Source organism: Pinus tabuliformis, chromosome X (genome assembly GCF_031772625.1).
Source record: "Pinus tabuliformis cultivar Carrire ecotype Pingquan chromosome X, CPIR1, whole genome shotgun sequence".
NCBI lineage: Eukaryota > Viridiplantae > Streptophyta > Pinopsida > Pinales > Pinaceae > Pinus > Pinus tabuliformis.
Window position 1 is genome coordinate 1,448,480,173 of NC_142308.1, and position 17,721 is coordinate 1,448,497,893.

Genomic DNA, 17,721 nt, shown 5'->3' on the forward strand with positions numbered 1-17,721 from the left:
ATATATGTGCATATCTTCTATATATCTGTCACTTTCTTATATATACATATATTTCGTATATACACATATTTTATTTATCTGCATCGCATATGTGCAAATTCCATATATAGAAATTGTGCATATATGGAAATTGTGCATATACGAAAAATATGCACATATCTTCGATATATGCATAACTTTCTTATGTGTGAATATCTTCTGTATATGCAAATCATTTATGTATCTGCATCATATATGCACAAATTTCATATACAAAAATTGTGCATCTATGGAAATTGTGCATATACGGAAGATATTCGCATATCTTCCGTATATACATAAATTTTGTATATGTGAAAATTCCATATATAGAAATTGCGCATTTATGAAAACTGTGCATATACGCAATATATGCCATATCTTCCGTATATGTGTATTTTTTATATATGTGCAATTTCCGTATATGTGCATATCTTCAGTATATGTGTAAATTTCTTAAATGTGTATATATTCCATATATGCATGTCTTATATATATGTGCATCTACCGTATATGCGCAACAACCATATACAAAAATTGTGCATATACGGAAGATATGTGCATATCTTCGGTATATGCGTAACTTTCTTATATATGTCTATCTTTCATATATGTACATATTTTATGTATGTACATCTACCGTTCGATATATACAAAGGTTGCACCTATATAGAGGCTGCATTTTTGTGCATCTATAGAAACTGTGCATATACGGAAGATACGAGTATACTTTTTATATATCTGTTACTTTCTTATATGTGCATATCTTCTGTATATACATATCTTTTATGTATCTGCATCGTATATGCACAAATTCCACATACAGAAATTGTGCATATACGGAAATTGTACATAAACGGAAAATATGCGCATATCTTTGGTATATCTGTAACTTTTTTATATGTGAATATCTTCCGTATATGTACGTCATTTATGTATCTGCATCATATATGCCCAAATTCCGTATACAAAAATTGTACATATACGGAATATATGCGCATATCTTCCGTATATACATAAATTTCGTATATGTGCAAATTCCACATACAAAATTTACGCATATACAGAAATTGTACATATATGCAATATATGCGCATATCTTTCGTATATGCATAAATTTATTATATGTGTATATCTTCTGTATATCCACATCTTTTATATATGTACATTTACCCTATATGTGCAACTTCCATTTACAAAAATTGCGCATATAGGAAAATTGTGCATATACGGAATATATGTGCATATCTTCCGTATATGCGTAACTTTTTTATATATGCCTATTTTTCATATGTGTACATCTTTTATGTATGTGCATCTACCGTACATGTGCAACTTCCATATATACAGAGGTTGCGCCTATATAGAGGCTGCATTTTTGTGCCTATATTTAAACTGTGCATATACGGAAGATAAGCACATATTTTCTATATATCTATCACTTTCTTATATGTTCATATCTTCTGTATATACACATCTTTTATGTATCTGCATCGTATATGAACAAATTCCATAGATAGAAATTACATATATACGGAAATTGTGCATATACAGAAGATATGCGCATACCTTCAGTATATCCGTAACTTTCTTATATGTAAATATCTTCCATATATGCACGTTGTTTATGTATCTACATCGTATATGTGGAAATTCTATATACAAAAATTCTGCATATATGGAAGATATGTGGATATCTTCCGTATATACATAAATTTCTTATATGTGAAAATTCCATATACAAAAATTGTGCATATATGGAAATTGTGCATATACGCACTATATGCGCATATCTTCCATATATGCGAAAATTTCTTATATGTGCATATCTTCTGTATATGCATGTCTTTTATATATATGCATTTACCATATATGCGCAACTTCCATATGCAAAAATTGCACATATACAAAAATTGTGCATATACGGAAGATATGTGCATATCTTCCGTATACGTATAACTTTCTAATATATACCTATCTTTCATATATGTACATATTTTATCTATGTGCATCTACCGTACATGTGCAACTTCCATATATACGTAGGTTGCGCCTATATAGAGGCTGCATTTTTGTGCATATATGGAAACTATGCATATACGGAAGATATGAGCATATCTTCTATATATATGTCACTTTCTGATATGTATGTATCTTCCATATATACACATCTTTTATGTATCTTTATCATATATGCGCAAATTCCATATACAAAAATTATGCATATACAGAAATTGTGCATATATAAAAGATATGCGCATATTTTCGATATATACGTAACTTTCTTATATGTGAATATCTTATGTATATGTACGTCGTTTATGTATCTGCATCGTATATACACAAATTCCATATACAAAAATTGTGCATATATGGAAGATATGCGCATATCTTCCGTATATGCATAAATTTCGTATATATGCAAATTCTATATATAGAAATTGCGCATATTTGGAAATTGTATATATATGCAATATACGCGCATATCTTCTGTATATGTGCATCTTTTGTATATGTGAAATTTTCGTACATGTGCATATCTTTTGTATATGCATAAATTTCTTATATGTGCATATCTTCCGTATATGCGTAAATTTCTTATATATGCCTATTTTTCATATATGTACATCTTTTATGTATGTGCATCTACCATTCATATGCAACTTCTATATATGGAAATTTTTCATATACGGAAATTGTGCATATATGGAAGATATGCGCATATCTTTTATATATGTGAAATTTTTCTATATGCACATATCTTACGGATATGCACAATTTTCGTACATGCGCAGCTTCAATCTACAGACATTATGCATATACAAAAGATATTTGTATATTTTCGGTATATCCCTAACTTTCTTATATGTGCATATCTTCCTTATATGCACGTCGCTTATGTATCTGCATCGTATATGCCGAAATTCCATATACATAAGTTGCACATATATGGAAATTTTGCATATACGGAAGATATGTGGATATCCTCCATATATACATAAATTTCGTATATGCACAAATTCCATATAGAGAAATTGCACATATACAAAAGATATGTGCATATCTTCTGTATATACATAACTTCTTTATATGTGAATATCTTTCATATATGCACGTCTTTTATGTATGTGCATCTACCGTATATACACAAATTTCATATACATAAATTGCGTATACATGGAAATTGTGCATATACGCAATATATGTGCATATTTTTCGTATATGTCCATCTTTTGTATATGTGCATCTACCGTATATGCGCATCTATCGTATATGCGCAATTTCCATTTATCCGCATATATTCCGTTTATGCGCATATTTCTTATATGTGCATATCTTTGGTATATGCAAGTTTTTTATATATGTGCATCTACCGTATATACACAAATTCCATATACAAAAATTGTGCATATACGAAAGATATGCGCATATCTTCCGTATACATGAAACTTTTCTATATGCACATATCTTCCAAGTATATGTGCAACTTCCGTATATACACATAACCTCCATGTATGTGAAACTTTAATGTAAGGCGATATCAACAATATTTTATGACCTCATGCATGACAACAACTATTACTCCATTGTACACATTACTGCATGCAATCGGAAATATGCATAAGCAATGCCTAACCAACTACAAATACGCATAAATGCATGTAGTTGAAAATAATTGATCAATTCTTGCAATCAACCTACAAGACACTCTCCCCCTTTGACATCAAGGGCAAAGAGCGGACCAAAAAGAAGACTTTCATATCTAAACAACTGAATATAAACATTGATCATGCTCCCCCTAAGCACATGCTGAAAACTCCCCCTTTTTACATGCTGAGATGCACTATATCATCCATGATCCCCCCGAGCATACGCAGAGTCTGCAAATATTTTCCAAAAGAATAACATGACTAAGTGACATTGACCTTCCTATCACCAATGACTCATACATATATCAATCTCCCAACCAAGTGGAGATATACCGAATTTGACTCATCCTCCCAACCAAGTGGGGATATACCAATTGTTTATACATGACAGAAATATAATTACATCATGGGTCTTTATATTACTTGGTGCTCAAATATTTCTCGGTGCCCTTACCACTCCAACAACAATTGTGTTCTTACTTTCAACCACCCCATTCTACTGTCGGTTATGAGGTGTTATTAACGCCCATTGAATTCCTTCTGATACACATAAGTTCTTGAATTCATTCGAAAAATTTCTCCATTATTATCACTTTTGAGAGATTTAAATTTCCCGCCTGTGTCATTCTCAACAAGTGCTTTAAATTTAGCAAATTTAGCGAATGTTTTATCTTTCTTATGCATGAAGAAAATCCAACACTTACAATGCGTGTCACATCTCAGATGCACGTCCAGATGCATAGCATAGCATGGTATGGTTTTATGTATTGTACATGGTCATTATCCATGGCATGGTTTTATGGGAAAGCACTTGTTGAGAAATATTCCAGGTGTGTCAGCATGCTTGTACTACCATCTATGCCCATGGAATGATAGTACTGTAAGGGTGCATTAATGGATCTATAGAGTTGGAAATAGGCCTTGTCTTTATACATTGACCCTAAAACGCCATGTCCAACTCACATGCATGTATTGTCATTTCCACAACTCGAAGTTTTAAAAGGTTTCTCACATGACATGAATTGGTGATGATGGAGGAACCACAGGTACTCTCTTAGCTACAACTCTAGTTCTTGGCACCCTTACCACCCTTTCTACCTAAGGGGATGTCACCTTCTCTAGCTTAGGGAAAAATTATAGCTTCTTAGCACTTTTCTTACCAACCAAATTTCTTTTAGTTAGAGGTTTCTTGACTGAGCTTGTTGCTGCAAGTGAAGCTTCTTTAATCAGAAATGAGGGCGTGTCTTTCTTAGTCCTTTGACTGTTCGAAGATTGGGCTGCCCATCCTGAAGAAACCAAGAAATCATGCCATGACTGCTCTTTCTTCTCAAGCTCCTTCATTACCAGCAATTTAGTTAATGAGAAATGGAACAAACTGGCCTCAAATTGACTTCCTTTATTTTGAACCCTGTCAACCATTTTACATAAACTCCTAAATAGATAATAGGGAATATTCAAAGGTTTCTTGCCAGTGAAATGCATTAGGATCCTAATGTGATAGTGATACACCATGCTTGTTCAAAATCCATCCTAATGGATGGATCTGCATTAATGGTTGTGATATCCTGTGGTTCAAAACTCAAAATATCTCCCCCTTTTTGGTTTTTATTTTCTGGTGTTGTCATGGTTTCACTTTTGCAGCAATGGATAGTTTGAGTTTATGAACAAATTTCTTAAGCAATAATAGAGGCGTTATGGCTTTTAAATCTTATGACAATATCTTTAAAACATAATTCAACAAATTTACCAAGAAACACAACCCCAAACTTCCTCAGGAAAACCCTATAGGACCCATAATTTCGTAGTTGTTGGCAAAAGATAAAACTAGGGATAGTCGTAGTGCACAAATCAGAAATGCAATGCTAGAACATTCAACCTCTAAACACCTTTGAGCATAATTTTTTTAAGGGAAAAAAACTTTGTTAGTCTTTAAAATGAGGCAACTATTTTCATGCAGAGGCTATCATAGTGAAAAGGAAAATTGGCAACGATAAAGAAGGAAAATGTTTCATTGTGTGGATTCGCAGCAAGTTAGGATGAAAGTGTAGCACCAAGAAAGAAAATATGCATCGAAATGTAGAAAAGAAGTGACAACAATTTTGTTCCTTTTGCAAGCTCTAGATGGTTTGCACTAGATTTTAAATGCAATATTAGAGTTCTATCATGACTGAAAGACAAAAATAAAACTGAATTTTCACCTGTGAGAGAATTTGGATCATCGAGCTATGAGAAATTGAACCCCGTGTGGATTTGCAGCACCCCTACCTCCCTTTTGCAGCAAAAAAACTAGACCTCTTGAGCTTTCTAATGCTGATAAGTAAAAGCTGAGCGCTAAGAGATAATAATGCAGGTTCAAATGATCACTCTGAATGGCTTGTAGTGAGGGTGATCATGTTGATTATGATTTAGGGAGAAACATCATGAATGTGTAGCGTTTTTCCTGGATTCGCAATGCATTGGGAATTTAAATCACTTTCCTCTGACCATTATCCTTTGCTGAGATCACATGATATTCTTTTGAATGACATCCAAACTGATGTAAGGATGCCTCCAAAACTTTGGTCACGATCATTTCATTATTTCTTTGATGAAGACACTATTACCAAACTAAGGTGGCCTACTAACTCTGACTTAAGATGGGACTAAACCACTCACACTAACTAAAGACTTGTGACATGATTTTTGTACCTTTTTACAAGTGACCAAAGACCTTTCATGATTTCCCTTTGTAAGGAGAAACATAATTTTAGACATTGACCTCTTAATCAAAATGACAAGACTTACATAACACCTAATCTAGACCTAGACCTTTTAAACAATAATAATCAGTTGATTCATGACTAATATTTACAATTTTGACCTTAGATACATTGCAAGACTAAAAAGACTGAGATTCCTAGATATAAGACGCTAACAGATGAGAAAAAACCATCTCTAATTCTAAAACATTACTCTTTATTATTATTAATATAAGCTTTATTATTCGGGAGTTGATACACCTATGTGAGTGCATTTTTATGAATTGTTTCATATTATAGAGTTTTTAATAGTCTAAAGTTTATATAATTTTTCCAGTAATGCTTTACCGAGCCAAGAGGGCCCCTTGTGTAAGGAATGTGTTTCCTATTCTTTGTTACGAATTAATTTTAATTTCATATGAGTGAATGTGTGTTAGTTTAATTCCTTTAATTTCATGTTGTTTACAATTTGCATGTGCATGCACAATAAAGACTATTTGCATGAATTGTTAAATCAATTAAAGAATTATTTGACTTGATTGCAGAACCTGTGAATAATTGAATTACTGATTAGAATGATTATGTAATTATCTTACGATAAGAAACCTTTACAGGATGATGATTTAAAATCATTTAAAACTAGTAATGCATTGATTTTTTTAAATTGCATGTGTTATCCATCATTAAACTCTATTTCTTTACTTAGTGATAGATATTTTGCAAAGTGATTTTCAATAGGTAAGTGAGAAACTAGGTCATCATATATTATGCATTATACTTCATAAGTTTACAAAATCATATTGATAATTTAAATGTAACATAATTATCAAACAATAAAATTCACTGACATATGATACCTCCATATGTAATCATTACTTGAAATTATGGTGTTGAAAATACAAAGCGATTGAGAAGCTTTTCCCATTTGTAGTTGATCAAGTTATGGGTGCTACAATAACTAATCAACGTTGCTACCTTTTTCTTTTGATATATCCTTTTATATTTAGGATTTTGTGGAGTACTAATGCTAGCCAATGCATGAAAAGAAACTATTGGAGCAATCTCTTCTAGCTCTAAATCTTATGACTATTCAAATCCTTGATTTTCTTCCTCTTCATGGTCTGTGTAGAATAATTTCCTCCTATTGCATTTATTCCCATTACTGTACCTATTGTCATAACTGAAACATAATCATTGTTCTCTTCTCTCATCCATTTTCTGAGGTGTTAAGCTTGTTGGTTGAGTGAGGTTAGGAGAGGGAGCATGATGTTCTCTATAATTGTTGATGACCATTCTTCTAGTAGCCATATTTTTACTTGGAAGCCCTAGAAGTGATGATTGACGCTATGTGATTCATTTCACTAGTTTGAATCCCAATTCTTCACCCATGTGTGCATCACCCGATGTAATGAGTGCTAAGTGGACTATTAAAAAATCATGAGAAATTAGTGAGTTACGACTACCTCTCATGGAAATGGTCATACATGACTAACATACTTAACATAGTTGAATCCCAAAAACTAATATCTAATGTAATGTACTGCAAAAACCCCTTAAGGAAAAGAGTGAAGAGAACTCTACTTGAATGGTTCATGAGGCACAATACCTGCTAACATTTTGCAAATGGGGTAGCAAGCTAAGTGGGCTTGATTGTGGGGAAAACTCCACAGTTAAGCGCGCTTGATCCAAAGGTGATCTGGGATGGGTGACCTTCCCGGGAAGTCCTGGTTACCAGGTGCAAGCCCTGGAAGTGATGATTGACGCTATGTGATTCATTTCACTAGTTTCAATCCCACTTCTTCACCCCTGTGTGCATCACTCGATGCAATGAGTGCTAAGTGGACTATTCAAAAGTCATGAGAAATTAGTGAGTTACGACTATCTCTCATGGAAATGGTCATACATGAATGACTTACTTAATGTAGTTGAATCCCAAAAACTGATATCTAATATAATGCACTACGAAAACCCCTTAATACTTAATGAAAAGAGTGAAGGGAACTCTACTTGAATGGTTCATGAGGCACAATACATGCTAAAGTTCTGTAAATGGGGTAGCAAGCTAAGTGGTATTGATTGTGGGGCAAACTCCATAGTTAAGCGCACTTGAGCCAGAGGCGATCTGGGATGGGTGACTTCCTGGGAAGTCTTGGTTACTGGGTGCAAGCCCCAGAAGTGATGATTGACGCTATGTGATTCATTTCACTAGTTTCAATCCCACTTCTTGACTCCTGTGAGCATCACCCAATGCAATGATTTCTAAGTGGACTATTCAAAAATCATGAGAAATTAGTTAGTTACGACTACCTCTCATGGAAATGGTCATACATGAATGACTTACTGAATGCAGTTGAATCCCAAAAACTGATATCTAATATATTAATGCACCCGATGCAATGATTTCTAAGTGGACTATTCAAAAATCATGAGAAATTAATGAGTTACAACTACCTCTGATGGAAATAGTCATACATGAATGACTTACTTAACGCAGTTGAATCCCAAAAAGTGATATCTAATATAACAGTGCACCCGATGCAATGATTGCTAAATGGATTATTCAAAAATCATGAGAATATCTAATATAATAATGCACCTGATGCAATGATTGCTAAGTGGACTATTCGAAAATCATGAGAATATCTAATATAAGAATGCATCGGATGCAATGATTGCTAAGTGGACTATTCAAAAATCATGAGAAATTAGTCAGTTACGACTACCTCTCATGGAAATGGTCATACATGAATGACTTACTTAACGCAGTTGATTCCCAAAAGCTGATATCTAATATAATAATGCACTGTGAAAACCCCTTAATACTAAATTAAAAGATTATATATCTTAGGTCTGGTTTTTCTTTTTATTTTAATCTCTAGTATCATTTATTATTTTCTGTAATTTAATATGATAGAGATACTATAATGTAATATTTAATATTTTCAATTACATAAAAATAAAATAAATAAAAATAAAAAATTAATAGAATATATTGTAAACATTTAATTAGATCAAAATAAAATTAAAAATAAATTAAATAAAAATAACTCTATAAAAATAAAAGGGGTCGTCTAACATATAAAATTATTTTTTTTGACACTTTTTTGGTTAAGCAATTTTTATTTTAAAACTTGAGTTTAAGTTGTTTTATGTGCAGAATTCCATTCACCCAAAGGGTTTTTAGGGGTGCTAAATCCATTTATGCATCCAAAAATGCATTTTAAACAACAAAAAATACATTTTTTTTTCAAATTGTTTTCCTGTGAAAAAGTCTATTTTGTCTATAGGTTAGACTACACCAAAATAAAATAACTAGCATAGATCCATCTTAAACATGGATCTAACCTCAGCAGAGAGATCAAATTTATTTAGGTGCAAACTTATTTTAGAGTGAAAAAACAATGTGTAATTTTTTATTGTTTAAATTTCATTTTTGAATGTTATATAGATTACATAACATGTGTATTAAGTCATTTTATCACCCCACATTGAATTGGTTTTTTTTGGTAATAATATATTTTGAAGTATACTTCAATATTATTTCGTATTAAAATATTTTATACATAACTCATATTCGATATTTGATTCTATACAACATTAAAATATTTCCGTTTAACATTTTTTATCTCTCTCTATATATATATGAAGTTGATATCACACATTAAAATATTTTTGAAAAGTAGAAGGTTTAGGCATCTTATTAACATATTTATATTTTTTACTTCAAATTACTTTACATGAAATTATATTAGGTCATATGGACAACTAATTAAATGTGCATAACAATTTTCTTTTTCCTTTTTATTATAGCCAAAAGTGCTTTCTATTTAGTAAATATTTTATTTTCACGGACATACTTACTCATCACTTTCACACTGTGTTGTAGAATAATAAAAATTACCTATGGCATTGGTCCATGGTATTCTTGTGGAATGTTACCTATTTAAAAGTGGAAATTAAACCAATCTAGATCCATCTTAACTTCGGATCTACCAAGCACCAAAAATAACCAAATCTCTTAATTGTTTACATAACACTTCATATTATAACGATGATCTAGAATAATTATATAATTAAATTAATATTTGTTATTGTTTTTCAAAATTATATTATTTATATTCATTTTTATTATTTTTATAATTTTATGTATTTTTTATATAGAATGAATTACATATTAAAAAATTAAACATTTTATAAATTTGCATATAATCTATTTTCAAAAATTTAAAACAAACATATTTAACTTATATGACTAAATATTAATGGAATTAATTATTTATCATGATTTATGTTCACGAAATTAATTATTTATCATAAATAAAGTTTATAATTTTTTTGGGGTTACCTTTATCTTCATTATAGAGTTTAGAGCAAAATCCATTATTTGATTTTGTTTTTATTCATTAGATTTCCAAATTTTATTCATTAGATTTCCAAAATATTCTAAAATTTGCAATCAAATTACACTTAAAAACTAATAACTTTTAAAATCAACACTCCTTGAACTTGAGAGACAAGCTCTGCCTCTCCATTTGAAAAATAGTCTTTTTCCACCTTAATATTCGTGGCAAGAGTTTAAACTATAATCACTATTTCCTAAACATTAATGAATATTTTTTTTATCAATTTTAATTAAATAAAATTTATAACGATTTTCCAATTACATTAATAATTTTTAATTCATTTATTTATTTTCAAATTTTAAATACAGGATATATTATCATTTTCTTCTCAGATTCTATTTATAAATAATCTTTATATAATAATTCCAAAATACAATACTCTTAAAACTTCGAAACACCTTTCTAACGTCGTTATAATGCCAGAGCTTTCAAAACATATTACTTTTAAGCTTCTTCTTAACATTTTTCACAGCCTTTTAGATGTTGTAGGAGCTGCTTCAAATGGAGAGGCAGACCTAGGAGGCAGCAGCAAACAGAGGATGTACATTTTAAACACTTTCCACGGACATTGAGGTGGAAGAAGGGTACAGGAAGACTCTATTTATCTGTAACCTAACTTTGTAAATCATTTTCTTTCCATTAATATAGTTCTGAAGCCCTTTTTTCAAACTCAAAAAATTTTCCAATTATAATTCTGTGTTTAAATTATGGTGTATATTCATTTATTTTACTGTTAGGTTTCTGCTCATGCACAGTGGGTTTTCATTTTGGAGCATTTTCGTTTTTGATGCTCTGTTTTAATATAATATATGATGGGGTAGTTTAGCTGAATATAGTAAAGATATTGTTGTAAGGTAATGTATCGTAAATATTTAATTTGTTAAAATAAAATAAAAATAATCTTATATTAAAATAAAAATTCAATATTTATGGTTATTTTGATTTTTTTTTTACACTTATATTTTGTGATATGTATATGGATATATAAATAGAGATCTAATTCTTTAGTAGATAATCTTATTTTTTTACTCTACAGACTTTACATGCATTTATTTTAGCTAAATGTGTATCTCACAGAAAACTCTTGTTTTGAGATTTTCATGTATACACACAGTTTTGTGTGCCTATACAAAATGTAATTTTTATCATTTTTAATGAATAAAAATTATGGTTTTTTTCTCAAGGAAAAAATATAAAAATAAAAAATCTACGTTATTATTTTTATTTTTATTAAATTTTGTTGGCTAGTTAAGGTAAACTTGCTTGGTCAAGTTACTCATTCAAGTTTACAAGAATCCATAGTATTGACCCATGGTATTCATGTGGAATATAGCCTATTTAAAGGGGGAATTAAACTAGCTTAGATCCATCTTAATTCAAGATCTTCCAAACACGGAGAGGGGTCAAATCTCTTTGCATTTCAAGAGATTTGATCCATCTTGGTGTTTTGGGTGGTTCTCATAAACTTGACTCAGTGAAGTTATCAGCAATTTTCAGGCTCCCTTTTTATGAGAACTCATAATTTTGCCCATAATATTCATGTGAAATTTAGCTTTTTTAAAATAATTGTGGGTGTAACAGCTTTTATTGACGAAGATAATGTCACAGGATTCTTGAGAGAAAACACACCATTTTGCCTTCGGTTGTATTCTGAGTATCATTCACTTTGGGCATTGTCTTGCTTTCTGGAATCTGTTAAAACCACTGAAGCAAATTTTCGTTCTCATTGGTTAAAACATATCAAATATGCCCACTGATCTTTGCAAGGAGAAAGTTTTATTGTATAAGGGGCAAGTTCTTATAAACAAGTATACAGGATGATGTACAAGAGTGATCAAGTTCTTGGAAACGCTCATTCGGGAATGATTGCAGGGGTTGGTGGTAACAGAATGATTGGGGAAAGCGAACCACAGAGACAGTCTAGTCATCTATGGCTGGATCTATATCTGCTAGGAAATGTTGTTTGCTCTGGCCACCCAAACGCAGTTGAGGAAAAAATGAGGATCATAATCCAAACTATGTGGGACGGATTACTCATGAGGGAAGAGTTTGAAGATCAGATAAGGATTCTTTGGAAGAAACACAGTGCTCTATCACTAGAATTTTCAGGGTGATAAACCTCAGGCATTGTCACCCTTAGGTATATCTACCTTATCTTTGGTAGTGAGTGGGAATTGGACATAAAACTTTTAACATTCACATAACTTTACATATTAGGGTCGTATAGTTATTTGGCTGCTAAGTCTACCAAGTCTATTAAGCATATATATTTTACCATTTTGGTTTTGGACCTCTGAAAAGTCAGAAAAACTAGGAAACATGCTCTTTATGATTAAACCCACTGCTCTGATACAAATTTTGCCAAATTTTCGTGTTTGAGAAGACAAATCATGCCATGGGAAAATTTTAGTCTTTAAATGCCGATGAATTTAAGGAGTTTCTGGTATGTCAAACAATGTGGGAATCCAAACCAGATTTACAAGCATGTCATGACATCCGTCCATTTGTAATTTCTTGAAAAAAAATCCGAAAACTACCGTGAATCAAATATTAAAAATAATTAGTCCACTTATACAGAAATTTATGTATCACAAACAGTAACCATTTTTCATTTTCTTTGAAAAGAAATCAAGCATGGCTGTAACACAGTCACCTTGAAAACAATGGCACTTTTTCGCACTTCCCACAAACTTTTGGAGGGAAAACATCAACATAATCTTTAAAGAGGTAAAGTATCAGGTAGCAATCTTCTTTAAAGAGGTAAAGTATCAGGTAGCAATTTTCCGTCCCCTGCCATAATTCTGCGATCCGAGAAAGTTGAAAAAACATTAAAGAGATAAAGTACCAGGTAGCAATCTTCCGTCCTCTACCAGAATGCTGCGATCCAATAAAGTTGAATTTTTTGAGAATCTGGGTCAGCTCAGAGTGCGGCATTCTGGGTAAAGTTCCAACCAGAGACATGAATCATGAAGATTCAATTCTAACCATACCTAAAAATTAAGTTGAATTCCAACCAATTATCTTTAAATCGAAACTATTCGCTACCGGATTAGCTTACTTTAACACTACTGATATTATTACAGCTCTTTGGTAACAAAGGGCAACCGTTTTTGGGAAGACAAACAACTTCGCTCACACAAAATCTCTACACTGATTTGAATCTCTTGAACCTGAGCTGTTTCCATGGCAATGCCCTGTCTGAAGAACTTAACAGCAGCGCAACAGATAACAAGAATATTAAAACACAATTGATAACCTGTATATATTTACAAAATTTTTGAAATGTTCACTGTAATTCATAGCCTCACCACCCCAGTATTAATTCCTTGGATAGATCTTTTCAGTGCAGCAGCCGGAATTGCAGGAAGAATGAACGGTTTTGGCCAAAATTGTTACTGCCTTTTTGAGCGACGCGCGAATTGTTGCGCCAATGGAAGAAAATATCTCCCTTTTGATGTTTCCGCGCTTTGGGGGAAGCCTAGACATCCTTCTTCGGGCTTTGCCAGTGGCAGTGCCAGACACTGCCATTAGCACGCTGTAAGAATCTCCAGCTAGTTTGTTCTCTAGTATCCCTATTCACGGTTTGTTCCTAACCAATGCTAGCCCTAGCAAAACACCAGAACTCTGATAAACAGCAGCAGCAAAGTAGAATCTCATGATACCAATAACTGCCGACCAGTGGTCTGCGTGTTTAGACCAGGTAGAGAGATTGGACAGTGCGAAGAGAGCAGCCTTCCACTCATCGATTTCTTGCGGGCCGTATTCCCCACGGCTCTCATGCCCCTGGAATGCTTCAGCAAATGGACCACCATGAGATTGATCCGCCGGGTGCGCAACTTGAGAAGGACTGACATTGTAAAACAGAGGGACCGCTTCTTCTCCTTTTCCTGTACATTGAGTGCGATAAGAGAGACTTCTCTGAGGCACGATGCGGATGAATGGCGCTTAATTTGAAACATGGCGTGCTATGGTGTGATTAACAGAGGGACCGCTTCTTCTCCTTTTCCTGTACATTGAGTGCGATAAGAGAGACTTCTCTGAGGCACGATGCGGATGAATGGCGCTTAATTTGAAACATGGCGTGGTATGGTGCGATTAACAGCATCATGCATGGTATGCCTATCTATCATGATATGTATCATGGCTATACCGGAAAACAGACTCAAACATCCCGTTGAAATGTGAGGGACGGACATTACCCGATGTGAGAACCCGTATCCCAAAACTGTCCTTAGAGTCTCTGAAGGAGGGCATTAATAGTGTGGAAATAGGCTTTGCCGCAATTTTCCAAGTTGTCAACTTAAACAATTTTCTGTGTAGTCCTAATATGGATTACTTGCAATTCACTTGCTCGATTCTCCGCGTCTCCAAGAAGCAGTAGCCCGAAATTCTCGAAACAAAGTGAAGTCGTTGTCAATGACAACTTTATCAATCAATGTTCTGTGTCGGCCTAATATTGATTACTTGCAATTCACTCGCTCGATTCTCCGCGTCTCCAAGAAGTAGTAGCCCGAAATTCCCGAAACAAAGTGAAGTCGTTGTCAATGACAACTTCATCGATGTGCCGTGTCGGGCTAACAATATTCAGTGTGCCACTCTATTCTCCGCGTATCCAATAATTTGCTAACCAAATGAATGTGAAGTCCCCAGGGACGTTCATAACTTCCATGCTGGCTGCCTCGCAATTTTCACGTTTGCTCAGCCACGAACAAGAACTTGTTCACACAAAAGCATCGAGAAGAGGGGTAGTCAACGAATGAACGTGACATGAGGATATGCCGTGTCGTGCTCGGCTACTCTACTAATTTATTTATTACTCGGAGAACAAAGGCAGGTACATGAGCATATGCCGTCTCTTGTAGCTCGTGCCCATCTTGTCAGCAATTCACTTAAAAGGCAGATACCATGAGACTTGAGTATACGCTGTATCGTGCTCATCTACTCAGCAATTCACTTAGACGATTCTCCGCTTCTCACACGACTTTATTCTGAACAAGCACAAATAGATATAGTGCAGGTAAAGTACGATTTGTCTTGAATGAACGCTTTTTGGTAAGTGTGGTCGCGAACATCACGGCTTTTCACATTTTCAAATGGACAGCTGGTTTACTTAGCGCCAAAGAAATGAATCGTGATATACATGACACATCAATCAAAGAGCAGTGACGTCCAAACTAATTTGTGAAGAAACCTCGGAGAAAATCCGACTTTTCGATATAAAAATGAAAACTAATTTGTGAAGAAAAATCGGAGAAAATCCGACCTTTCCATATAAAAATAAAAATTGCTAAAGGCTGCCCAAACAAAACAGCCAAAAGTGAAAATAACTAAAAATGTTTACACATATATGGGGCCCGGGGGAATCTCTTATCGCCCTCCGAAAGAATTTGAAAGCCGCCCAGCCGGTCTAAGTTAATTTGAAGATTAGGATTGACAGGACTACTTTGCCCGTGGTAAGTATTAAAAGCGTGGTTACATGTAACTCAGCTTAGTTTAGAGCTATAAAGCGTGCTAATTATCCATTTATAAATTTAATAGGTTCAGTCCTTTATGTGGATTATTGTTAGATTCGTTTGTCGTTTACTCGTCTCAGGCAGAATTTTTATTTTATTTTATATTATATTATATTACAATTTTATCTTATCTTATATTATATAGGAGTTTATCTGAGTGGTACTTTTTATTTTTATTTTATTTTATATAGAGTTTATTTTAGTGGTATATTTATTATTTTTTTTTTTATATAATTATTTTTATTTTTATTTTTTAATGAGTTTATTTGAGTGGTATATTATTTTAATTTGAGATTATTTATGATATTAGATATCATTTTTTGGGATTTAACTCGGTTAGACTTAACTATAAAAAAACAAGAGAAATTAGTCACTTACAACTATCTTTCATTACAATGATCATAGATGAAAGTTGAATCCCAAAACATGATATCCAATATAATGCACTGCAAAACCCCTCAATATTTAAAATTCAAAAGAGTATCTAATATAATTCACTGGGAAACCCCTCAATATTTAAAATTCAAAAGACTGAAGGGAACTCTACTCGAGTAGTTCATGAGGCACAATACTTGTTAAGGTTTTGCAAATGGGGTAGCAAGCTAAGTGGGCTTGATTGTGGGGAAAGTTCCTCGGGGAAGTCTTAGTTAGCGGGCAAGCCCCAGAAGTGATGATTGTGCTAAGTGAACTATTCAAAAATCATGAGAAATTAGTGACTACCTCTCATGGACATAGTCTTGATGAAAAAATGATATCTAAAATAATGCACTACCCAAACCCCTCAATACTTACAATTATTTATAATATTTAAAAACCTAATAAAATTTATTTATTACTTTGTAAAAGATAATTAATACTTTTTAATATAATGTAGTTTTGTATTATTATTGTAAGAAAATATTTTTTTTTTTTACAATTTAAAGATGAATAATTATTAAATAAATAATAAAATTTAAGTTCGACAAAATATTCCATAAATTTATAATTTTAATAGATTCAATTTTTTTATACAAAATTATAAATTATTTGTAAATTTAATTATTTTTTCCTTTACCTCCAAAATAAATTTTTATTTTTAATAAAGGAGTTATTTGAGTAATATATGCATCATGTGATTCTGTCTTCTTTTTTTCTTGTCTGAAGCATAATTACTTTTATTTTTTAATGGGTATGGGTTTATTTGAGCCGTATATTATGCTAACTTGAGACTCCAGTGTTTTTTATTTATGAGGTTTAAAAATTAATAAAACTTATTTATGGTATTAAAAAATAATAAAATTTATTTTTATTATAATTAATTTTAATAGAAATTTTTTGGCATAAATTACAAGATAAATTATTTGTCGAAGTATTTCGAACTAACAAGTGTGGTTCATCATCAGGACAAGTTGAAAAATCA

General features: G+C 32.5%; 1 long non-coding RNA gene across 1 annotated transcript; it reads right to left on the reverse strand.

Moving 5' to 3' along the window:
- Window positions 1-13,389: 13,389 nt before the first annotated feature.
- LOC149145474 (uncharacterized) lies at window positions 13,390-15,355 on the reverse strand. Its single transcript, XR_016264567.1, has 2 exons — window positions 14,118-15,355; window positions 13,390-14,015 (listed from the first exon to the last, which is right to left on the reverse strand). It is a non-coding gene; the product is annotated as an uncharacterized LOC149145474 (long non-coding RNA).
- Window positions 15,356-17,721: the final 2,366 nt, after the last annotated feature.